Source organism: Tinamus guttatus, unplaced genomic scaffold (assembly GCF_059628265.1).
Source record: "Tinamus guttatus ecotype Peru unplaced genomic scaffold, ASM5962826v1 Tinamus_guttatus_pri_ptg000193l, whole genome shotgun sequence".
Taxonomy (NCBI): Eukaryota; Metazoa; Chordata; class Aves; order Tinamiformes; family Tinamidae; genus Tinamus; species Tinamus guttatus.
The window spans coordinates 1,536,942-1,563,203 of record NW_028288727.1 but is presented as its reverse complement, the minus strand read 5'-3'; the positions used below and the strand labels follow the sequence as shown (position 1 = coordinate 1,563,203).

At 36.8% G+C, this 26,262-nt stretch overlaps 1 protein-coding gene across 2 annotated transcripts in view; it reads left to right on the top strand.

The window, feature by feature from the left end:
* PCLO (piccolo presynaptic cytomatrix protein) overlaps positions 1–26,262 on the top strand; it is a 318,634-nt gene that overhangs the window by 212,551 nt on the left and 79,821 nt on the right. The window lies entirely within an intron of this gene.

The window sequence follows — 26,262 nt, the reverse complement described above, 5'->3', positions numbered from 1 at the left end:
GCTAGAATCTGTGTGTATCCTGTACATCATGCATATGTGCTATTTTGAGGATAACCTGTGTAGATCATCTGGGCACCTGTGTTTGAGAGTATTTACCTTTCTTAGTTGCACTAGGAGGATCACGGAGGATCACAGATTCAGTTACAGACTAACTTTTCTTAAAATTCAGACACTTGTGTCACTGAAGTTAGACTTGACTGAGTTTTAGCTTTCCTGTTTAAGCTAGACATTCATACCTTCTCAAGAGGCAACAGAGAGAAAGCAGCATCGACAGAAGGACAATTCATTTCATCCTCCATAGACACCCATTTCAAAAACGAGGAGTGCCTTCCTTTCAATTGACTTTCATAGGGTTTATTACATATCTCGCTTTAGATTACTAAAGCTAGGTGATGAAATAAATACCATTTAGTTATTTTCTATTTTCTATTATTACAAATGTGATAGTTTTAACAACGTAAAAGTCATAAGTGCTTTCTTTTGCTTTATATGTGTTAATACTGCTGCAACTATATTGTCTATATTTGTATCTATTATCTAAGCTATATTTATGTGAGTTCCAAATAGCCATGCATTTTGAAAAACTACTTAGAATTTATTTCTGTCTATAACCACATACATGGGTTATTTTTCCTCCAAGTGCTTCCTGGTTTCTCCTTTTATATGAATATCTACATACACCTGAAATGCCTATTCATCCATGAGCAAAAATATCTACCATTTCTTTCTAATTCATTCAAATAATTATTTTTGTTTCTTTTAAAAATATTAGGAAAAAATAGAGAAGATAAGCAGAAGGAATAGTTCTCCATAGGCATAATTTAATTCACATACATTTTCTGAATGACAAACAACATGAAAAGATGATTAAAGCAAAGGTACAATGTAGATAGAAAAGCAGAGTAAGTTGATCAAAGATTGTATTGTTGAAGAATAATTTAAATATGTTGCAGGTGCAACAAAATAGAATTTCACCTGTTTCATGTTTTTCCTGTTGCTTTTTATATCCTTCGTGATTTCTTTGTCTATATTTCCGACATATACTTTAAAAAGTAGGCATATCAAGAAGATTACCTTAAAGTTGAAGTGAAGGAATGATGTATCTTTCCCTATACAACTGACTCTGTCATTCACAGTTGAGTAATGCCTTACTCATAATAGTGATAAAGTGTGATTTCTTGCGCATAGATTCTTTCAATGGGTATCTCAATTTTTTGTCTTTTGAAGTATTTATTTTGCTTTCATCTGTACAAGAAAGTAGGTCTATCACAGGTGTGTTGAACTATGCAGTTTCTCAGTAAATGAGTTTTCAAACCAAGCAGGTAAAGAGGAGGATGACATAGTTGTTCAATATTCCGTTCCATATTGTTATTTGAAGAAAGAGGATGAGCAGTTTAATACTTGACATTATCTCTAGTCTTGTGTTTTCTCTCATTGTGAACTTCTCTGGAAACTGAGGCTTCAAAAGCCTCGCTCACTAGGTAGTTAACATTCTTTTGAGAGCTCAAGAGTATCTTGGATTTATAATAACCACGGGAGAAACTCAGACACAATTGTTTGGTTTCTTTCTGTTTCTATGATGTATTTTGAAAGTTTGTTCATGTTTTACAGAAAGATGAATAGAACAGTACAATATTTATTCTTTTTCCATTTCATTCTCTGTCTTGTGATTGGTCATGTTTATGGTCAGATCTTTATGAAAGTACCCTAGGCTTTGGTATGCTGGCATAGATGTAGAGCAAATCCATCAAAATGACTAGTGCTAATGTGCAAAATTTGTCTGCAAGAGGTCCCATGTTATTAATTATTATTGAAATGTTGAATGTTCTGTCAGAGAGAAAAATAACTTTTGGTAGAACATACCATTACTATAGCAAACAAGACAAACACTTCCCCTTACTCTTATTACATTTTAAATTTTGCCATTATATCTGTTTTATTTTTTGTTATTTTAGATTCCCATCAAAGATCTACAATGAATATTCTCTTCAATATTTACTGTTGGATTTTTTTTCATCAATTTAGTGGAAGTATGACTAATGTACTTCTAATTTCTGATCTTTGAAATAGCTAACATCAATGGTGTTTTTAATGAGGTCTTCACATTCTCACCTTCAGCTATATATGTTGCTAGTGTTACTGATATGGCTGGTGTTACTGTGCCTGAAAATGGAGTTTAGCATTTCCCTTCTTTTCAAGTTACTTGCTGTGTCTCACAGATAAATTCGTGAATTCTCTCGTAATAATGCTTTCATAATAATAATTTGTATAGTAATCATGGCTCATTTTTTCTGCTGCAATGCTTTGTGATTTAGCTTAGTGTACATACCTACTCATCAACTAAACATATACTAATGTCATGACAAGCTAATATCTAGACTTAATCGTCTTTCCAAGAATATGATTCACTGCAAAAAACATTTTTTTAAAAAAAATGAATTAATTTGTGCAATACTAGAAGCAATACTAGAAGCACTGGAACAGGTCTGAAATTCCTCTCGGTAAAATAATGTACATGGGTAGATTTATTCTGATTACAACAGAAGGAAAAATCCTATCCATTGTCACCATGACTGCATGTATTAAGAAATGAGAGACTTTAAAATACAAATGGCATTCTATTTCTTAATGAAAGGCAATCCATACAAGTTCAGCCACATAATTAGCTTCGGCAGGGTCTGTTACTGCTGAAAAGTTTATTTGTAGTTCTAAATGGCAAATACCAGTTGTCTTGGTGCTCTCACCTTGAATTGCTTTCAGATGTCAAAAATATCCCTGATTCATAACTCATTGGCATTGTGAAAACTGGAGGTGGAGAACTCATTCTACTGAGCTCGTCAAGTGCAGGGACTTTTGTCAATTTGATAAATGGGTCTGTGCTCCCCGTCGTGTTGACAGAGACATTGCAATTGTCTTCCTCCTGGTTAATCGACTAGAGGAATGGTCATCTTATACGGCCAGGATTTTTCAGTAACAAAATAAACTAGAGTAAAGAGTAGGCATTCTTTATTGGGTCTTAAATAAATCCGTGTAAATTAGTTTAGTTCACTCATGCTAATTTTGAATCTTCAACTGAAGAGTTACTAGAATGTTTTGCCACAATGTTTTTAGAGTGGGAAATCCATTTACAGATTTCTGAGGAGTGGAATACTACCTCCATTTCAGTCTTTTTCTGGAAGTTCTCTCATTTTTCAGCCAGCTTTTAACTCCCAAGGTGCTTACACAGCAGTTAGTATTTAAACCCTGATTAAGACATTTAATCTGGAAATTGATATAATTGAAAAAAAAACTCTGCAGGAACCAACATGATTTTATATACCATTCTTTCATTTGTGCATCATGAATATTCAAATGTTCTGTCTATAATTTCCTGTAATTCATAAGATAAATGCTTAGTCCAAATCCAGAGTTTTAATACTTATTCAAAGGTGTCTGGACAGCTTCTGTCTATGAGCATGGTCAGACGTTTATTGCCAATGCTGTTTAATTAGGTTTCCTTTTTATCACCAGCCATTATTTTCCATCATTTTTGCTGTGTCCTTCATTGTGCCAGAATGGGTGTTTTTGGCTCTGCACAGTAAATCAGGTTAGGGAGCTAATCCTGACTCAAAATCATTTTCTTTTATCTGGGTCGTGATGCGGCTGTAGGTATGGATAGGTCACTGCAGTAGCATAGAAATGTGCAGGAATAGCAAAGTAGAAAGGTTAGAAATTGATTATATTATTTTTTAAAAAAAAAATTAAAAAAGGGGGGGGGCGGGAAGTACAATAGTGCTAACTTTAAAAATGTATTTGTTGATGTGTTCTCACATGGCTGCCTGGACTACTTCCTGGCCAGGTCGCAACCAAGTTACAAAAAAAGAGTGATCCTTAATTTATCTTTAACATATCAAAATTAAAAATCTTTCTCAGACTAGCAGAATAGAGTTCATAGCTCAGAACTTTTCACCAGTATCTATAACCTGTAGCTTCATTCTGACATACAAAGAAGACCAATGCATATAGCTAATTTTAAGCTTCTGATCAGCTTCTGATCTGAGTATGACAGTGAAAAATAACTTCAACATACCGATGCATTTGGTCTGGCTTTCTCTGTATCTGAGAGATGCCACAATATCAAAAAAAGAAAAAAAAAATCCGCTCTATTACTAACTGAATTAGGAAGCATCCAGAATAAATATAAATATATTTTTCCATCCCTTTTAAAACCATTTGGTGCAGTTGCAACTTTGACCACAAACAATTTTTTTGTAACGACACCCTGCATTATTTGATATAGAATGTATTAAAATACATGAAGATCTGCTCACTTTTTTTTTTTTTTTTAATCATTATTGCTTATTGACTCTATTTCCTGCATACCTTATTTTGAGATCTGGATTACTGATTTCTTTTCATAGGGATTCACACTGAAGAACTTAACTCCTTCACATTAGTTTGCTATTTTCATGACAGCCCTGTATTTTCACTATCTTGAATCCTATTTCAGACTGGGAAGATGTAGGCAAGAAAGTTTTGGGAGGAAAAATTGAAATTTGTTGGATTTAACTTTCCAGACAACTGAGAGTAGGATTGGAAAAAATGCTAACACCAAGAATAAAAAATAATGAGAACTTGTTTACATGCAGAATCAAAATACTGGTATGGAGTCTGTCCGACTTCCTCTGATTTCATCCACCAGATTTTGAGCGTCTTGTTTGGTAGGATAGAAGGAAAGGTGGATTTTCCTGGTCCATGGCTCCTGGTTAGCTATTTAGCATTCACCAGGATCAAGAGATTCCTGTACTTCCAGATGTCTTGCCAGTTTCAAAGAACCTATAAAATCTAGAAGCTTACAGTGAACTTGATTTATGGTGATCCTAACTCCAGTTGGCAGCAACCATGACAGGGATCGGATTTTTGTTAACTTGGCCAAGCCTTTCTGAGTACAAACTTATTTTTTAGGTATATACATCCATATATATTAAATAATATATTCCCAAACTTTAAAATAGCAACATCATGTACAGTAAAGAGAAAAAAGTAACACATTATTAAAGTTGGAAGGGCAACCCAGTTTCCATTATATATCGAATGTATAAATGTAACTTTTTTAGCATAACATAGAGGGATGCCACCTACCTATGAGTCATAGACCATCACTGTAGAATTTTAGTATATAAACCGTCTTTGCTAGCAAAGAGAGATGTTATTCAATTTGGTTCAGTTGAATCTTGCATTTTATAATTTAATAATCAGTACACAAGGATATTCTAAGCCTCTCTACCATGAAGCTATCCCAATAATAATATGACAGACTCGGATGTGTATAGACAATGAAAGATAATGTCACCCTGTTTAAGCTGTTAAGTGCTTCTGAGGAGGGAAAATGTACTGCAGTTTCAGAGTTCTTGATAGCTGAGCATGTCCTACCCGTCAGTCCACATCCAGTCCCGTTAGGATGCATAACTACCCCCTTGAGGATGCAGAAAACATTATTCCTCAGAGCATAAAGCCTGCTAAGAAGAGCAACCCACAACCTAATGGCAATTTTGAAAGGTAGGCAAAAGTACATTCAGTGTAGAAGTCCATCATAGAAGTCCAAAGACCGATGAATTCTTAAAGTACCCAATACTTTTCTCACTTGTAATCAACTGCTAAAATGCAGCTGGTTAATGTTTCACATTGTTTGGTTGTCTTTCACTCTGGTGGAAGTTCTCCATGCTGTGTTTTGAATGTCTAGGTCTTTACTGTGAATGTCATATGCCTTCCACCCTATCTTGGAAAACTGCACAATCTGAGAACTTTAAGAGGCCTTCAGGAATTAAAACTGGACTGTCCCCACCCTCCTTATATCCTCATATCCTTATATTGATGGGTTTTTTTCTTCATCTGTAAAAGTTGTTACATATTTACTGTGTCACAGATTCCCTTGATGTACAGCTCTTTTCCTGTGTCTAATGGCATAATATGAGCCAAAGAAACATCAGGATCACTTCTCGGGCTGTGATGGCACACTTATAGTTTACTAAATACTATAGTTTACTATCTCTTGAAGTCATGGATCCTGTCCAAAACATCCAAAAGAACACTTTCTCAGGGATATTAAGCCCATACAGGTTGCTCACAGGTTGCTCACTGGTTGCCAACAGAGAGCTTCCTACACCAAGACTAATATACAAGATAAGGAGTATGTGCCAGGCCATCGTGCACTCACTGGCAGAAGTGATATCTAGATCTGTGAAGGTGTTTTCTGCCCAGAATAGAGTAAGGTGCAAAAAGGAGGAGTGTGCTATTCAGATTACCTCCATGGATCTTCATACAGCTGCCAGGTTCCCCACTTTCAGATCTCTAAAGAAGGAGGCAAACCCCAAAAGACCTGTTAGGAGTCTTCCTTATGCTCTTTAGCTCTCAGCCATGGTGGATGACTTAGAACTTATGACCTAGTACACTTCAAACATAGGTTCAGACTTCACAATAAAAGAAGGTACTCACATTTCTTTGAAGACAGAGAATTTGCCAGGTGACACACCCAAGATTCTTGGGGATCTTCAGCTAGATGGGGCCAAGTGCCATAGTACAGCTCTTCATTATTTCTGAGGTAGATCATTAGTTGCACGGAAGACTGTGATAAGTATATAGGGAGGGCAAGAATAGCAAAGAGAATAGCTGCTGAGTTAGGTGTCAGTCTATTACATAAAAATAAGAATCGGTCAGACACTCTAAACTGTGACTATATGAGAGCTCCATGTAAGCAATTTGAATCTAGGGGAAGTCAGAAGTGCAAGCTGATAGACAGCTAGCAGGTTTGTGGTGCATGAGCAATTCCTTATCCACAGTCTACACAGTCTACATACACTGGAGGAACATATCTTCCAGTATTTATAGTATGTACAATTTTTCTCTGAGGGGAATGCAAATAAAGCTAATGAGCAGCCTGGAGAGGAGTTGGCTAATCTGGGGAGCTGATTAACACACTGCTGTTGTGCAGTATAAGTAAGATGACTCTGAGCATAAGCAATGTTATACTGGGGCTATTGGGACATTATCATTACTCTTTAATCTGCAAAGTATTTTCTGAGTTCTTGGCACTGACATCTTTGATTACAAGCAGTATTTTTTTCCTCCAGCCACTAGTCAACTTCCAGAGGCTGTTTCACCTCAGCTGTGTGTCAGGGATGTGTTTTCAGATCATAAATTTTCAAGTTTGCAATAGTTTGACATCTTACAGCATATTATTTACTGGCATAGGAAACATGTGACTTGTCATATTTTAAGTCCTCTCAGCAGAGCAGTGGGACATGCAACTGGATTGTCGACCAGTCCATGAAAGGAGCAGAAAGAAAGATTTTTTTTTTTTTTTTTCTGCAGCTTCTTCATAATTGCTTTGGGCTAGTTTGAGGAACACTAAGTGACTAAGTTACTGGCACTAAGTGTCACAGAGCAGCCAAAGCTGCTGCTCCCTAAGAGACAGGGAGCTGGCTGGGCAGGACCACACTGGCCAGTGCCAGTCCCCCAGGATATGAGCAAGAAGAGCAGGCCACAGCCAGAGGTTCTGACCAGGTTTAACAAGATCACCAGGCAAGTCTAAGTTGGAAAACCTGAAAAGAAGCAGTAATTCCCTATCCTTACCCAACTCCCCAGCTCACTTACCTCTTATCTCTGAGATACAGGGGCTCACGCCTAATGCCAACTGATCTTGGTCATATGTGAGTGGGCAGTGCAATATGCTCAAATCTTCATGAGTTTTTTTTTTAAGATCATAGTGAGTGTTGCTTGCAGTTTAGCCAGCTAAAATTAGAAACATTGATCAGGGCATCAAAGTGAAAAGAGATTTCCTAGTTCCTGTCAAGCAGGGGGTACAGAGGAAGCAATATGCCTTCCTGTATCCCTCTGATAATTACACTCCTGGCAGAAAGCAGATAGCTTGACAAAGTTGGAGAATGATGAAAAGAAACAAACAAAAAAAAGCACACAGAAAAGAAAATCTCTCAGAAAACTTCGGATCAGGCCATATATGAAGAAAAACCACCGTCCTCTTGTCCCACACATCCATTTTGCAGTTTGACTGCTTTAATTTATTACTGCATCAAAGCAAACAAAGAATTAACTTTACCTGGTTCTCTGAACATTAGTCTTAGTGATTTATACTGCCGTCGATTCTTATTCTGTGGGGTTTACAACCCCAGGAGAGCTTTTTTTCAATGTGTCCATGGGCTACAGGCTCAGGTTTATCTGTCCCAGCAGATGCTGACTTTATCAAAGCAAATGTGCACAAAATAGCAGACAGCTCAGCCCATATCTTAAACAACTGTCCCCTAGCTGTCCTAGCTAAGTGAGATATAAATCTCACTTAGGTTAGTTGTGCTCCTATTATCTGTAAAAAATATTTAGAAATATTTCTTTAAAAATCTATCCTTAATCTTAAATAGATAACTAATTTATAGAGGCAAACAAAATAACCTGGACACTTCAAACAGAGGGCAGCCCCCAGAGGCAATCACTAAAATTTCCAGAGGTGCTCAAAGGAGAACAATTGAGAATGTCAGGCTTGAAATGTTCATCAGGTGGATTATACCACAGAAGACCATGGTTACAAATGTACTTATTGTTGTGAGTAGTGTCATTCTACCAAGAGCATGTTAGAGAGCACTGAGAGAGCAATTCTTACTGCTGGGAACTGAGAAGTATTTACACATTACTGCACAGCAAACAGTTATCAGACACACTGATGTTGGCTGTCAGCACTCAGGACTTTGATGGATTGTTCCTGGTTTCTCATTGAAAGAGTCCTTGCATCTTCCAGAGGATGCTTGTGAAGTCCTATTTATCTGAATGCAATAGAAATAGTCAGCATTCTCGTCAGGCAGCCCACAAAGCTCCTTGCTCCCACATGATCTATCTCTAAGGGTCATGACCTCTGATATTGGCAGGTATAGCCTATCCATATGGTCCTACCCATTCCCTCTCATTCTTGATAGTTCTTGCTGTCCTCTGGCACTGTGGGTACTATTAAGGCTCCACAATTCCTTCTTTCTTTATTCCTTAATTCCTTCTTTCATTATCTTTATTTTTTTCTATTCTTGTGTCAGAGGCACATTTGCAGATCAGACTAACTATATTAAAGTATAGAATTGTTTTAAAATCAAATCGATATAGTTGTATTTTCTATTTCTGAGCACTCAGTAGACACTGGAAGAAGTGATGAGAGAGGGCTAGGATCTTGTGGATGCGGTCAGTGCTGCAGAGAACATGCAAACTACTGAGCCAGCCCTGTGGACACCCTGGTGCTTCTCAGCTAAGGATACAGTTTTAGTTGGCCCAGGTTGTTTGGGAACAAAGCAACAGCTTTATTCAAACAAAATCTCGCTGCCTGGGAGCTAGAAGATCCCACTCTCCAAATCACATTCTACCTGTTGCACTAGCAAATAACAAAAGCAGAGGGGCATATCAGTGCTGTGCCTACTGTCTTACATTTACTCTGGGTGATAAATGGTGATTGAGTTTTGACTTGAAGCATATTTGTGGCCTCATATACATGTGCATTCAAAGTGGAAAAGTGTTTTTTATAGAGTGAAAGAGGCTGTTATATGTATGTGTACATATATATATATAAATATATATGAACATTGGATTGTGTTTAAGAATAGCTTAAACCAGCAAGCTAAAAATGCCACAATTCTGTTTTCTGTTGTGCTGGCCTTTTGAGGCTGAACATAGAAAACTGGAAAACATTAGGTTTAAGGTGATTTTAGTGTGAGGGAAAAAAAACAAACAATAAAAAATTCAATGGTATCCACCACTTCTGAGGACCAACTTGGAGTGCAGGTGAAATATTGCTATGTCCTCAAGGACAATTTAACCTGCTACTAAATTCCAAGAAGTGCATTAAAACAGCTTGTATCTATATGTATTTCTGAATTGAATTCTGAGTGCCCAGGATTATTAAGACAGCATTCAAGCCTAGAGACTAGGCACTCCAGAGAATGCTATACTTTTGTAAAAAAACACATAGTGGGGACCTGAGAGCCGAGCTGAACTGTCTCTTGACCGAGTGTTGTTCTCCAGCAAGTCAGGCAGAAAAAGAGCCACTGTCATTGCATTTCTCAGAGGCAGCATGCTAGCTGTTTGCAAGACACACTCTCAGAAGTATCTAAAGAGGCTTTCAGGTAGTGTGTTATTCCCTGTTGATGAATCCTGATGCTGCAGCAGGCCGACTTGCTTTAGTGCTCTGTTATTTTAAATTACTTTGTAGGTAGCTGTATATGACTTTGTTTCTTCTAAGACCTACTAAAAGGTTTTATTAATATGGACAGTAATTTCACGAGATTCTATGGCAAGGTCACTTACTATCTACTGTATGGCATACAAGATAATACATAGAATTATCAAGGACACCCTCCTGTTGAGTCACAGGGTTCAGACTGGACCCTTTTGCTTTCCAAACTCCTTCTGAGAGGAGCCTGAGTGCAGCTGGATCCAATCTTAGTCCCAGACCTGGTCAATGGTTTATGACTAAGGAAATTTGTGCAGTTATGTCAGCGAAGTTTACAATTTCAAAAGAAGGAGAGTGCACTATAGTCACTTACCATGAATCTGTTAGGATCTGGCAAGGATCTCTTAACCCTGAGGAGTATCCTTGAGAGGCATCCCTGCTCAAGGGGAGATCCAGGCGTGCAGCCCGCTGCCATGCAGGAGAGCTCAGTGGGCTCTCAGGCTCTCCCCATATTTATGGGATTAGATGATTGTCTTATAGTCATTCTTTCATTTCAGTCCAATTTTGACTGGTGTATGCACAATTTGCCTTATCTCCCCATCAGGATGCAGCCATCAGGACTGTGATTGATGGTTAATGTCTGAGTTGGGGAAAGAAATCAGGGAGGCAACCACCAGGATCAGATAATGCCGCTGGCGGTCAACATCTGAATAGGGTTACCTGTGAAAAGTCAGATTGGTCTGGGGAAGGAGCACATCTCTCACAGACATAAATTTGGAAGGTTTGGTTGTAGAATTTTGGTTCAGTTGTTCCAAAAGGTAACATAATCACATAGATAAAGTGCATATTTTTATCCATAAAGGATAAGAGATGGAGAAGTGGATAAAACCAATATATTTTAAATTGCTGATCAGCAGTCTCAGGAGCAAGCAAACAAAAAACTGTGTGAGCAAGTTATTCCAGAACTGTTTCAGGATTTTTTTAAAAACTTTTTTTCTGAAGCATTTGTTATCAGCTGCTAGACTAGGCTGTACTGTGCTCTAATCTAATCTGGCTGTCAGTGTTTTTCTTATTCAGTTGGAATGGTAAAAGAACATGAATAATGAAAAGTAATTTTCTGTAATCAGTTGATAGAGTACATAACAAAATAGGAATATTATGTACATTAATAGAGAAAATGAATATTTTAAAAGGCAGATTTAAAAAAGAAAAATTATGTGAGCACTCTCAGAAAACCTCATTAAGACTCTTTCAAATTGCTTGAAACATGTTATAGTCCAAAATCTAATTCAATCATCCATAAAGTATGGCTGGGAAAATACAATATGATAATCTTCAGGTTTCATTGTGGCAAAAGGAGAGTATGATTGTATCATTTGATAGAAAACAGGGTAAAATGTTCCTGATTAAAAGCATTACTCTTGATCCAGAATGATCATTTTAATTGTTGTACGTTTTTAATAATTACCATGTGAAATTAAATAGTTATTACAACTTCACACTCCTAGATCCCTGTGGAGATGTTGAAAGAACACCTGAAGTATAACTGTAATGACATAAACTGAGGAAATTGTGTTTCAAAGTATATAAATTATTAGCGACTAAAGCTAGAAATGGAACAAATGCTGAGTATCAAATCTTGTTTTCATTTAATAATGTAGCAAAACAATGACCTTTTCAAAATTCTATTAAAAATAGTAGAACTAGATCTCGCAATTCTTTTTAAATCTTGGGGCATGCAACTGGTAACATACCTTTTCAAACTGTGGACTTCTCCAAATTCTGAAATATTTGCTGCAAAATGATGACTTTTTTGTCTGAAAAAAATAGGGATATCTTCTATGCTTTTTTTTAAACTTATACTAAAATGTAGGAGCCTAAACTTGGTGAGATCTGTAATATTTTTCCTTTCTTGCAGAAGAGCTTGCATCAGATCCTAAGTGAATATAAAACTTATTAATGTCTTTGTAAACACAGTAGCAAGCAGAATTCTGTTAAATTCTCTGGAGTTTACGGTGCAGTTGAAAATTGCTGAAATTTCATTATAGATATATTAATATTTCTTTGAACATTCTAGGTAACTTTTCATAGTACTTTTAGTCAGGTACTCTCATTATCTCTGGAAAAATACAACCAGTTGCTGGATTTCGATGGTTGAGGGAGTAGCGTAATAACTCTGTAAAACATAAGGCTTTACAGACAATTATGTTCAACTCAGACTGTGAGATAGTAATAATCTTATAGTAATAACCATTTGCTTTTGATACTGGAGATCAAATTTCATGAATGTTACATGGTACAATAAGTGTTTTTAAGTCAGCGTGTCTCCTCTTCTTGGTATAACAATGGAAAGAGACTAGAATATAAAAAGAAAAAAAAAAAGAGCTTAAGGCAAAAAGAAAAAAGCACCTAGGTTCTCCAGATCTGAGCTCTAATTAAGCCTCTGAAAAGGATTTTCAAGTCATCATGCATGGTCGTAGGAGCTCCTTAGTACTTTTGTTTAAAGCTTAGTTGTTCAGTATTTGTTAGAGGAATGAGAAACCTTTTACTCTGGGCCTTTCTTGACCTAACAAATGCTGAACTGGTCAGATTAATTCTACTTCTTAGGAGAAATGTGTTTGAAATGGAGTAGTTTATCACAAGAGTCCATTGAAAATGGGCACCTGGATCCTCCTCACTTTGCAGTATAAAGCACCTGGATCTGGTTTCCAAACTCCATATGGCCTCTCTTCCAAAGGATGAACACCAAGCTATTATTCAGTGTTAGAGTTAGGGCATTTTCTACTAGTTCTAAAATTTCTAAAGTTCTACTTGTTTGCCTTTGTTTTTATTCCATCTCAAAGGACTTGTAAAACAATAATCTTTCATAAAAATTAATCTCTCTCTTAGTCTCAATCTTTATTGAGGCATAATTTTGTAATTATTACTGGGAGGCCAGATCCCCCTTCATATAGAGGTAAGTTAAACCTGGTTCTGAGACATGTTTAAAGCATCTAACCCTGCAGCTCTGCATTTTTCAGGAAAAGGGCAGAGCACTGGTGCTTTTGATGAACAATTAATACACTGTCTCTGTACTTAATATACGGGTGCAAAAGAATTCTGTAATGCGGTCCTGAGCAACTCTCATGAAAGCCTTTGGATCCCCACTTGAAAATCCAAATGCATCCAGGATTTATTATTTAGCATCCAGGATTCATTATTTATGAAACAATGATAATTTCAACCCTGTAAAGTCAGATTTCTCAGTAATACTAAACTTTCTCAGTAATAGTAATAAAAAGACAGCCTGTTTATTTTGAGAGACTAAGTAAGTGCCATACGGACAGATTCAGAAACATGCAAATAATGTTGCTAAGGCTCAAATCTTTGCATATTTCTCAGTAAATCTGTTACCCTTACTAGTTCTTTCGTTCCATTGCTTTCCTTTATCATGACAGGGAGAGACAAGGAAGAGAAAAATATGTGCTGGGTAAAAACATGAACAAGTTGTATGTCTCCTGTTTTTCCTAAGGGATGCCTTAGCATCCATACCATCACTAAATAAGCCTCTTGCATTAAAAACAAACAAAATATTGCAAGTTGACATATCATAGTTGAATTATAGTTGATCCAAAATATATTGCCATTTGTCCCAAACAGCACAGTTGCAGGCCGAAGTTAATAATTCATCTGAAATAGACTGCCATGTAACATAGCAAGCATTTAAGGCTTAACAGGAGAAAAGTACATTAAAATGGTCAGGGGAAGGATGTCCTAGATAAAACAGTGAACATTTTTCATGCTGACTGTGGCTGTGGCCTTCTCAAAGGTGTTTCATTGCTCAGTGATTCATAGCTATGGAGAATGCTATAATTCCAATACAAAGCAGATGGTTACCTGAGAAGTCTGGGCTTATGTTGTTCTGTTGCGAAAAATCCTTTCTCTGTCTTTCTTTCTTCTCTTTTTTTTTAAGGATATAGGTATTATTTTATCATTCGTATGCTTTTATTTTGCTTGACACATTCACCAATACTGATTACATTAAATAGGCTCATCACTATTCTAACCTTTTTACATTATTAATGTAGCAAATGGCAACAGGACAGATATATCACATACTACACACTGCAAGGTGATCACAGTGACAAGATTCAGATCTCAGTTATATCAACATAAATTCAGAGACAAGGTCTGAAAACCATTCTGTTCATGGCAGGGGATCTACAAGGCTCATTGTGAGCGATCCGCACAAGGTAACCAAGGAGGACATCTATTGTCAACAGACTTAAATTAGGCATCAGAAAAATATTGGTGGGTTTCACTGAGAATTTCCAACAAGCGGGACTGGTTGGGGAGGACCCCTGCATGAGCTTCAGGTTTTGCACAAAAGCACCAGCAGTGGAAGGTTAAATTTATCCCTTGTAAGGGATATATAAGCTTGTAAGTTCCTAGGTGCAGAGACCACAAGTAAAATGGGGCAGTTCTATGGCAGATCCTGTTAGCTAAACTACATCAAGCACAGGGTAAAGGAGGTGGATTTAGAGCAGGTGGTGAAAAGCAATCTCCAATGCAGTTGGAGAGTGTTTAATCTGTTTCTTTTGCGAATCTATTTGCACAAGAAACCTAGATCAATGCCATTTGTATGCTCAAGTGCAGTGACAGTCCCATTTAGCTGTGCTGACCAGTCATCTGAATGAATAGGAGGTCTGATTATTTCTTCATTACTTCGTAATGTGCTGAACAGAACTCTATGAAATTAACCTTTAGGATGACACAGTTAAAGGAAATGAGTCATTCAAGGGGATGTTCATCAGCATGTGAGCACTGGACTTGCTAAATTAGTCCTGCCACAGTGTGGGTGAAATGGAATCAATCCATATCTTCCATACATTTGCTGCTGTACGCACAGACCAGGGTCTGTTAAATAGAAACAAGGTTTGATTTATATCTAAATACAGCAAAGCTTCTCATGGTGTTTGCTGATTACATTTTCCAAATGGATCTGAAGAGACTGACTAGAAAGGACTGAGAGTTTCTGAGATGTATGCAGAAAGAAAGGATAAAAGAAAGAAAATTTCTAGGCAATGACTTTCATAACCTGGTCTAATGGAGAAAGAGAAATAGTTTTAATCTTATCCAAAACTAAATAAAGAAACGGCAATAACTCATTGTCTTATTCACGGACCATTGTACTATTCTTAGAAGCCTCAGGCTATCAAAAGAACTCAAAATATACTGAAGTGCCATGGTGACCCTTCTCAAGCAGGATGGAGACAGACTCATAGACACGATAAAAGAGCTCTTCCCTCAGCCAACCACTTAGTTAAAACAAGGGCTGAAATACATGCTTCCCCATCCTCGTGAATACGCAGCAATGACGCGTTCAGACACTTTGCAATGCCATTCCAGAGGTTCTGCCTCTAAGGAGGCTTTTGGGGCTCCTCAGGGATAGACATGTCTCTTTTTGTAGTTTCAACACATTGAAAAGTTTAGTGCCATCTAATGGCCTTCTCCCTCAAGAATTTTGTATGCTTTAAAATGTATAGAAGAATGGTTTTGGAAGATACATTTGTTTAATGTATCACATTAAAAGTTCTAATTGGGTATGTTTAGTTATATATCTTTACACATTGGCTTGTAATATTTATTCTTTATTGCTAAAGATTTACTAATCCCCAAAGCCCATATGAAAGGTAGAAGTTATCTGTTAGCACCATTGAGAAAGGTAATAAAAGGATTTAGTGGCTTTAAATTTATGAACTGATATCACTCTGCAGCTTCCTTAATTCTGGTGTCACACATGGAAGTAAAACACTTTATCTAATGCTCTGATGTGCTTTCAGGTGAAATTTAACTAGCTATTGCATAAAAGTGAGACAGATTTTTCTAGACTACCTATAAAATAAGTTTACTGCTCTAACTCCATGGATATAGATATCTCTCCTGGTAGAGATGTTGGTAAAGCATTGCTTTAGCCAGTGTAGTTTATACCAGCATCTTTATAATTATAACGTATATTAGCAGAAAGGAGTAAAAATATGCTGCTGCCAATATGAAGAATGTCATAGTGATCAAAACTGCAAATAGACATCGTTATCCTGCAAAATATGCTATTGATGTCCTCATAAAATATATCATATACAACAGAAAGCAAAACAGATTTTGCGACATTATTAAAAAAAAAAGAAAGGCTCTATTGGCTCAGACTAACCATCTAGCGTGTCCCAGAAATAGTAGATTAAATGCAAATAAATATGTTTGTGTGTATGTATTAAACATACAGAATAATCTCACAGCCTCCATCAGTTTGGAACTCAGTAATGCGTGTGTGCACGTGACCATACACCCTGCTATCTTCTACTTATTAATCCATAGACTTTAGGCATAGAGGGCTGTGGCATTCCATAGAAGGAGTAACCATGTGTTGTATAATGGAACATCTCCTTTTGCTCATATGAGCCTGTCTTCCTGTAGTATCATCTATAGGACTAGGATTGCAATACAAACATAATCCAGAATTCTGAACTGCCATTGAATTCTGTGGAGGAACACGGAATTCATGCTCAGATTAGTGAAATTTCAATCTGTTAAAGCTCTGTAGAGATTTTATGTGAATAAAATGTTATTCCATCTTCGGTTTGCATTTATAGCTCTTTGGGGTGCCTTATGCGTTCAGCTTTTTTTCATTTCTTATGGCTAGGTATCCTTAGATTATGATTTAGGAATGCTCCTGCGCATTTTCTGGCAGTTGACAGGGAAGAAATACAGTTGTCAATTATATTTCTGTTGCCTCTGAGCTGTTGGAATGAACTGGGAAAACTGACTGGGCTTTTTATTATTTTCTTTAAAATTTGTTATATGCATTCAGTACAATTTTTAATATTGTGTGTATAAAAGCAGATTAGATAAATGGAGCATTAAGTTTATATAAAAATATTATTAGCTTTGGTGGCAATAAAAAATGTCTTTGAAATGCTGATGAGTTGATAGACAATTTAGCAATTCCTTAGATACTTATAACCCAAGGAGAATTACTCAGACCCTTTCATCTCTAAAGCATATAACATTTGTGCTTTACTCTTTTATTATCTTCACTATGTTTTGTGGGATTTACAGTTTCAGATGGAATTTTTTACTGCTTGCAGCTCATTTACACCTTGTGCCATTGTTTTGGGGGGTGCCATGACCCCCAATGTTTCTCAGCTACAGTTGATCGGTTTTGCAGAGCAGGGTTGTTATTGCTTAAACTTTTTCTAGATGAAAGAAATACATAATTCATGTCTGGTTAAATACTACTTCTACTTTTCCTCCTTTTATCTGGAAAAAAAAATATTTGGGGGGTTCATGCAAAGAGACAGACATGGTTATTTACCTCTCTAATATCCTTTGCCTGCCATAATTTTGGGGCTTCAGTCCTGGGAAATAGATTTTGACCTGTGCAATATCTTTGGTGAAAGGAAGGGAGTCTTAGAAGATTATATACTAAAATGATCAAACTCCTTTGTCCCTTGTTGATCCATAACAGACATTTAAGCTTGAGTCTACAGAGATGAATTATCAGTTTAACACTTACACTTGGCAGTTTAAAAACAATCCCAGCTGTCATCTCACTTGAGGCAAATGTTTGAGGGAAAGGAGAGCATTGCAATTCCCAGAGAGACTAGCAGGAGGCACAATGCTGAAAATTCAGCAACAATTTGGTGTCGAAACATGGATTTTTGGTATGTAACTAAGACACTCGAGTTTGGAAAAACAAGGAGCAAAGCAGGCGGTGGGAATAGCTGGGTGAGGGGCTAGATTAAGATTGCCAGAGCATCACAACTGCCAGGTTTGCTACTGCTGCTGCTGAGCAGGGGCTTGCCCTTAGCAGCAGCAGTTATTTTTGTGGAGCAACAGGACCAGCAGGACAGCAGGAGCAACACTCCATTCCACTACTGAGTCTGCAGGGTCAGATCTTCTAGCTTCTTCCCTACCTCCTGACTAGCCAGTTTTGATCAAGCAAGACCAGCTCCTTATCCTTTCATCTGAGCTGTCCCAAAACAGATTTCATATACTGTATTATTCCTAATGAGCTTTGATGCATTTTGTAGCTTCTTCAGATAGGCTCCAAAGTGCCTTCAGCAGGCTTGGAAATAAGCCTTTAAATTATCAGCCATATTTCTCCTTTTGCACATCATCAGATATAAGCAGAGTTCTTGGTATAATCTCATTTACAGGGAAATGGCAGCTTCTTCCTTGGAGAAACTGATTTTCCCTAGAAAAAGTATTACCATATTTTGTTTGGTCTGACTCCTTCCCAATGTGTATACAGCAAATTCAGTGCATTAGTGGCAACCATAAGGAGCACAAAAAATCATGGGGATGGGCTGATAAGACAGAACTTTTTTTGGTGTAGATAATGAGAAAAGAAACTGCTGCTAATCAGTGAACACCAAAGACAGTATGAATTCACTCTTACCTTTATGGATTCCAGATAAATAAATATATGCCATGGATTTCTAAAGACAGCAAGCAATGTACATAATGTGATTGATCATCTGACATGCTATCCCTAGTTCCCATATGTTAATCATATGCAAGACAGAGTAAAATTACACCCTGTGGTGGATCTGGATGCTAGGGTTTATTTAAGAGCCATGGAGATTGCAGCCCTTGTCCTCTCGACTTGCTCTCATGTTTGTTCACTGCTCAGCACTGCATCTGCAGCATCTCCACTCCTCTTCCTAGCAGGGAGGTTGCTGCTAGTCCAGGATGGTCAGGCAGAAAGCTGTGGTGGCTCCAGTTGTGCCACTGCTCATAGCTACCTGTCTTGAGGTCACTGGTTTGAGTTCCTGGCATCCCCCAGCATTAGTGTTCCTGCGCCTCCCTCATCTCCAGGATCTTCCCCCACTTTCTGAATCTTCACCTCTTTTTTTCCTGTCCCTTGCCTTTTTCCCAAGACCACTTCTTCTTGGAAAGCCTTCTTTTCAGTACTCTCTTCTTTCTGGACATAATAGCTCCTGTTTTCCCAATCTACATAGTCTATATGCAGAAGCACACTGTGAGTTCAGCCCTCCAGGTGACAGCTCTCTCTCATTTCTTATTTTTAACTATATGGCATAGGAAGTTCCACTTTTGTTTAGGTGAGGTGTTATCAGTACCTACAACTAGACTGTACGAGAATGCACTAGCAAGTAGCAGCTTCAGCTTAAGAGTTCAAACAACTCTCTCCCCCTGCAATTATCTGCCTCCTTTTAGCATCCCTAACTTAAAAGATTTTTCACCTATGACAATACTAAGTAGGCTTTCTGTTCTACTAGCACCAAAAAAGGAACAAAACGTTTGTCTCATAATTTCCTTCCAAAAACCTGCAGCTGTTATTGCAAAGTTACTGTGAAGAACAAATTTATGCACATGTCATAAAAGTGCCCTTTGTGACTCTTGCGAAAAATGTAAATCCAACATCTGAATTTGACTTTGACATCAAGAAAAAGACTCAGCAGTGTGAAATAGCTAATAGGAAAATACGTAGATTATAATTTTATTACTTTGCTACGTTCATGTAGCTTCCTCCTCAAACCTTTTATCCATCAATTCTACCCCATCTGGCATCCAGTTGATAAGCTCTTGACCTTCAGTGATTGTTTTCTTTGTTTTTGTCTGGATATTATTTCTCATACTGAGCCCTTAATCTTTGACTTGAGCTCTAAAAGCTTATTATAAGTAATAATAATCACAAAAGCAATAGGACTTCTCTTTTAAAATCCTAAAGTACTTTTAGAGAGCCCCACAGAGAATGAAATAACCATGGGCCTGCAATATTTACTCACAAGCCCATTTATTTATTCATACATGAATTCTACTTTTTTTTTCCACAGAACTACTTGTGAGAATAGTGATACTCGCTTTACCAAGCACAGTTGTAAATATATAAATACATATATAAAACATATAAAACTTCATGTGACGTGTAAATATGTTGGAGATATGTAAGCATGGGAGGAATTAGACTTCAAGATGCTGAACAGTACTCACTAGCATCTCACATTAGTATTTCGCAAGTACTATATTGTAAATCTATTAATGTTAGCAAGACTTCTAAAGCCTTGCAGGCACTCACAATTTGCTTTGCCTTTAGAAGTCTTTTGTCTTTAGAAGTCTTTTAGCAAGACATCTAAAGTCTTGCCAACACCCTTAGTTTTACTAATAGTACTTGTCATGAGTAATATTTTCAATACCACCACCCTCCTTGCCACACACCTTTTTAACACATGAGGAAACTGAGGTACCTAGAGGCCCATTGATTTGCCTGCAGACACCTGGCTGGCTAATGATGGAAGCAGGACTTGAATTCGCATCTCGGAGGTCACTCCGTAAATCCCATCCACTTCACTGCATCTCTGTTAGCTCTTTTCATTGTTGACAAGGTACAGCTGTTTGTTTGCTAAGTTGCAAAAGATATTCATTTCTATCATCTCTAGAATTATTTTAAATGTGTTCAAATTTTGGTTAAGACACTGATAATTTTGTGCATATTCATCTATGATTCTAATTATTTGTTGGTTCCACCAAAAATAATCAAAAAAAAATTCTCCACATAATTCCTACAATGTCTCTACAACTATTGACTTACTGTATGACAAGAATTTGTCCAAATAGAAAGTATGGCAGTTACCATCTTCAAGAGAATCTGAGCAAATGTTGGGTTAAAATAAAATCATTCTAATAATTAGAAAAATAAAGTTCTCACATCAGTGATGTTGAGTATTTTCTTAATCCCTGTGAATTAATTATCATTCCCTGTAGCAAAACCAATACCTTTCACTTAGAAGCTGTTCTATAAAATATTGCTTTCTAAATTAGTTAACCAGTCCATCTTTTCAAGCTTCACTAAATATATTTACTTGATCAAATAATACATTTAAGAATATACAACTAAAAAGCTTGCAAATGGGATTTGTTGATTTTTGATCTGTGTTCTACCCTAATATTTCTCAATTACTGCTGCTGATGACAAAATCTTCCATGAAAGAATGAAAAACATGAGAAAAAAAACAAAAATACCCAACCATTTGAGGAGGGAGAAAAGAAGTGAACTCCAATATTTTGGCACGGCTTTCATCTTTGACCCATGCATAGGTTTACAGTAATATAAAAGTTGTCTTCTTGAAATTTTTCTCCTGAAAAAAAGGTGGGGATGGGAAATTGCTTCAATTTAAAGTTGAATATGTTTACATTTAAGAAGAAAACATCCTTTTGAAACTAACTGCTATTTGAAAAAGCTGAAAAATTACTTCAAAGTTTTCAACTAAAACAATACCAAAATGATAAATGATTTTTTAAAATAGTTCCAGTGATTATGAATCTGTATTTTTTATATGAAATCAGTATCTGACTGAAAAATTCAGCTCAGCTCAAATTATGATATGAACAAGTTGATCTCAAGATAGGATCATGGCTTTAGTTTATTTGCTGGCACTCTGAAGAGCATCATTTCCTGATGTTTTTTTCTTAGAAAGGGAATTGTACATAGGCAATTGAAACACAGATATGTACAAGGGAGAACTATATAGCATCAGGCAGCAGTTTCTTCTCAACTTGCTTAGTTTTCATGTTAGATGGTTCTGACAAATGAAATAATAACAAATAAATCATATTGTATATTTGAATAACCATGTAGTGTCAGAACTATAAAATTACCCACAAGGTATAGGGGATGATAATTGGGCAGAGTGACTCCTATTAGCATGCATCAATTGAACATTTTATTCTTATCTTATATGACAGAGTGGTATTTTAAGGTCATCAGTCATGCTCCTCAAGAAGACTTGGCTTTTTACTTGAACAGTGGTGTCTGCTTACTGTGAGTCACAAAAACTTTCTGTTCTTGCTTATATATGACCTTAATTATCACTGCCATCGATGCAGAGCGATGGCCTGCTTTCCATTCCTGGCACTCTTTCCATGCTTCAGTGATCACAGTAGATTCCTTAGCTTGGGCTCTAGTCCCTTAATGGTAACACTGTTGTAGGGCAATCAGTGCTGCATTAAGGAAAGGTAGATCCCCAAACCAATGTGGGGTACATCGGAAGAGCCTGTGGCTTCCAGGAACCCTGATAAAGGCAGCAATTTGGTGGTCCTCTGTAAAGAGCAGCCTGCAGGCTCTTGCAGTACAGCAATTTGCAGTGTCTGTTCTGCTTAATGCAATAATTTTCAAGTCTTTTAGCATTCCTACTCTATTGGACTTTCTAAATAATCCCATTCTCTCACAACCACAAACTCATAAGCACAAAGATGTGTGTATGTTCATAGATATGGGATAGAGAAAAGCTGAAGACTCACTCTCATATATTAAGTCGAGTTCTCAGCTTTTCTCTTGAATTCTTAAGGTAGCAACCATGTGATGATTTTGGATGTGCCATTTGAACAATTTTGAAAGCTGACAGTAGTTTTGGTATTTTGTTTCTCCATCCCATGCCTCTGTGAGTCAGTGGGCATTATTGCTGGGTTACTTACTGCCCTTTTTTTTTTTTTTTTTTCTCCTTATCTTGATGTCTTATGGCTTCAGTCCTGCTTATTATCTTCCTGTCATTGTCTGTTTCAGGCTTTATGGCTTCAGACTGCAGTTTGTTTTAGTCAGTCCTTCGGTACAGTGTGGGTGTACCCTGTCCTGCTTAGACTACCTTCTGTTTCCTCATCTGAGTCTTGAGAAGCAACATGTAAATGTTCTGGGACCCTGATGACCTGCTAAACCACATGCCATTAACCCATGACTGTCGTCTGCCACCATTCTTTATGGGAGTTCTTCAGACATAAATTCCCACCTCTATTTCATTCATGCCAAACAATGTTTCTATTATATAGCTCCTAATGGCAGAGATGAGAACCTAATCTAGATGAGAGTCTCTCTCGGTTCATGTTTTCTTGCCACTTGAGTGGCATGCTAACATATCACAGAGTGCTGTTTATTTGCTGGTGTTTTTAGTGTGCTAAAGACAATCGGCCCAAACTCATGCTGACCTGTATTATTTCAACACTGAGGATGTTTCAGATGAGGAAAGAGAAGTGATGGAGTTTCAATGAACAGAAAACAGCTTTTTTGTTTGTTTGTTTTGTTTTATTTTTTCTTTTCCCAAAATGCTGTTATTAGTTATTAGTTACATGCATTTGTTCAGCATGGTATAACTCATCCTTTTGTTTGTTACTCTGTCTGATCTTCATTTAGCTTGCAAAGAACTTCAAGTCACACAGATGCATCCAGATCATCACTTGTTGCCCTAATGTTGTTCAAACTAAAGGATAATCATATGTTAGCTATATATAGATAAAAATCTTAGTTAGACTTTGAATTAGAGAATTATTTAGTATTGGGCTGGTCGTAACAACTGTACCAATTAGTGGAATGATGTGTGGCTGCCAGTAGATGCACTCCAAAAATACAAAGATGATTTGCTTTGGCTATATTTTATTGGTGCCATTTCACAGAGTAGCAATCAGAAGGCATGAGCAGGTTCATTGCTGTCATTTTTACTTGTTGAACAACGTGTCCATGTATAGCAATTGTGAGTGTTGTCCATTTAATAATTACGGCAATAATATAAAATATTCAGCCTGAGCACGAATGCTGAATGGGAGAGGAAGTTAAAGTGTCTTTAAAAAGTAATGAGTTTTGGTGTGGTTCATACTCAGGAGTACAGGCAAATGCATTAACACATTCACTTTGATCAACTTATTTTTACCATCAAGAAGGCTTAGAAATAAAAGAAAAATCAGTAGAGAAAGCAGACTGTAAAGTTGTATAGTACTGAATGTCAAACTGCAAGTTGATATTCTTTTGTCTTGTTCTGAGTGCACATTTAACTTTCATAGCATTTTCTGGGGTTTCAAAGTACAGTTTCTGAATTTTAATCTTTCTATGAAATCTACAAACCCTAACATTCATATTTCACTAATCAAAAATGCTAGCCTAGAGAGACCAATTTTCTTTTGCTCTCTAGGGATTGAACCATTCTCGTGTGTGAGAATGACACATTTATTTTGCGTAGGAATAGGCTGTACAAGAAGAAGCAAGAGGATAAGAAGAAGCAGAGGATAAGCCTAAACAATCTGCATGTAAAACTTTAATATAACTAAAACCAAAGACTTTAATAATCATAACGCCTAGATCTCTTCTAATTTTCATTAGGAAAGCCAGCCCAAAGCAAATAATAATAGTAATAATAAAGGCTTATACATGTACAGTCTCATTTTTTAAAAGTAATTAGTAGCTCCTAGTCACAAACCAAACAACAAAATTTTATCACCTCTCAGGCACCTTGAGTATGTTGAATAGGTGTCTCTGCAGTGTAATAGTGCATGCAAAGTGACTGAGATTAACTTTATAATAGTGCTTTTTGTGTTGTAGATGAAAATAAAATTCAATACATGTTCCATATCTCAGCTTAGTATTTCTGTATTTGAAGCAGGTATGTTGGGACCCATATTCAGAAACAAAAACGCCTTAGATGGTTTTCGGATTCCTTTCAATTTCAAATCTAATCTTGCAACCCTCTCATGTCTTAAAGATGAATAACATAATTTGGAAAAAAAATGAAGATGAGTGGAAACAGATATATGTTGTGCCTTCAGCTGACAGTCAGAGACTCAAATACCAAGAACTATTCTGCTTGGAAGATGTTCTTTGAATATTTTATGTTTGGTTTCTTGATTTGCTGTCTATAGGGATGTCTATATATACAACAATAGTCAGTCAAACAGTGCAGCTTTTTCACCTAGATGGTGAACTGAGACAAGTATTTACTAAGAGCAGACATTCATGCAGGCTAGAAGCTCTTCAAAACATTAAAATATAAATCAATGCAATTTCCTAATGGAGCAAAAAATATTTCTGCTCTTGTTCAGCACTGAGAAATCAGGTGTAAAAAGAAATGCTACAGGAATGGCTAGAATAGATCTAGGAACAGATGCTAGCCCTTCCAAATCGAGGCTATGTTCAACACACATCTTCCTTTCTAAAAATTGTCTGCATTTTTTTTTAATCCAGCTACTGTGAGCACTGCTGATATTTTAGTTCATTATTTTGCTCTCTCTTCCCTTTTTTGAGTTGCTCTTTCACAAGAGTAAGATTTTCTCCTAAGGTTGTATGATAAAAACTTCTTTCGTATGGTTTTTATGAAATCATAGGATTTGAATAAAGCATACTTGTGTAGTTCCATGGAGCGCGTGCAAAAAAAACTGTTCAAGAGCTGTGTACCATTGTAAAGTAGAGTCAAGACTGGTTGTAAAGAAGGAACTGTCTCAGCCTAGAAGTACCTCTTCCATGTTGTAGATGACACTTTGAAGCATCATGAGTTATTGTAAACTCACTGTGTCATAGCTTACATGCAAACAATGAAAATCACGACACATGTTAGCACCTTTAGTGGAGAAGGCCAGAGGTTTTGATGTATAATTAGAGCTGATCTGCTGCCTGTGTATTTTGGTATTGCTAAAAATAAGTTGTGGCTCACCATCAATGTAGGAAGTAACAGTTCCAATTTAAAAAAAAAAAAAAAAAGAGATTCTAGAAGCACAGGAATGATAAATTGCTTCCCTCTAGAGTTGTCCTGGTACAATGCAAGTGCTTTCCTCTTCTCCTACCTTGTTTTTCATTCACTATTGTGTATAGAGTTCTGGAAATGTAAATAAAATATCCTGACCAGTAGCAGGATGTGGCTGATTTTTAGGGGAATTGTCTTATTAACACTAGGTTTCAGTGACTTCGTGATTTTTTTTTCTTTTTGTTGATAAAGCCCACATTTCTTTTAAGAGTTTTCTTTGTATCATTTTTTTCATTCAAAAAAAAAATAGCAGTTACTCTTTGGCAAAAAAGAAACCAACTTCTTGCCTGAAATTCAATCTTCCTCTGTACCAACAGTGTAAAATGGATCTCTACACAAATCAAGGCTGGTGGGATTCAATTTACTTTCAGCTTGCTTCTCTGTTTGTCTGTCCTTGACCTTACTGTGATTTTCCATGGTGGCCTTGTGTTCAAGAGCAAAACTCTTAACAATGAAAATGAGACTAGATTTGCCACATGAAGGAGCTTGGCATTCCCAGCATTGCAGTGC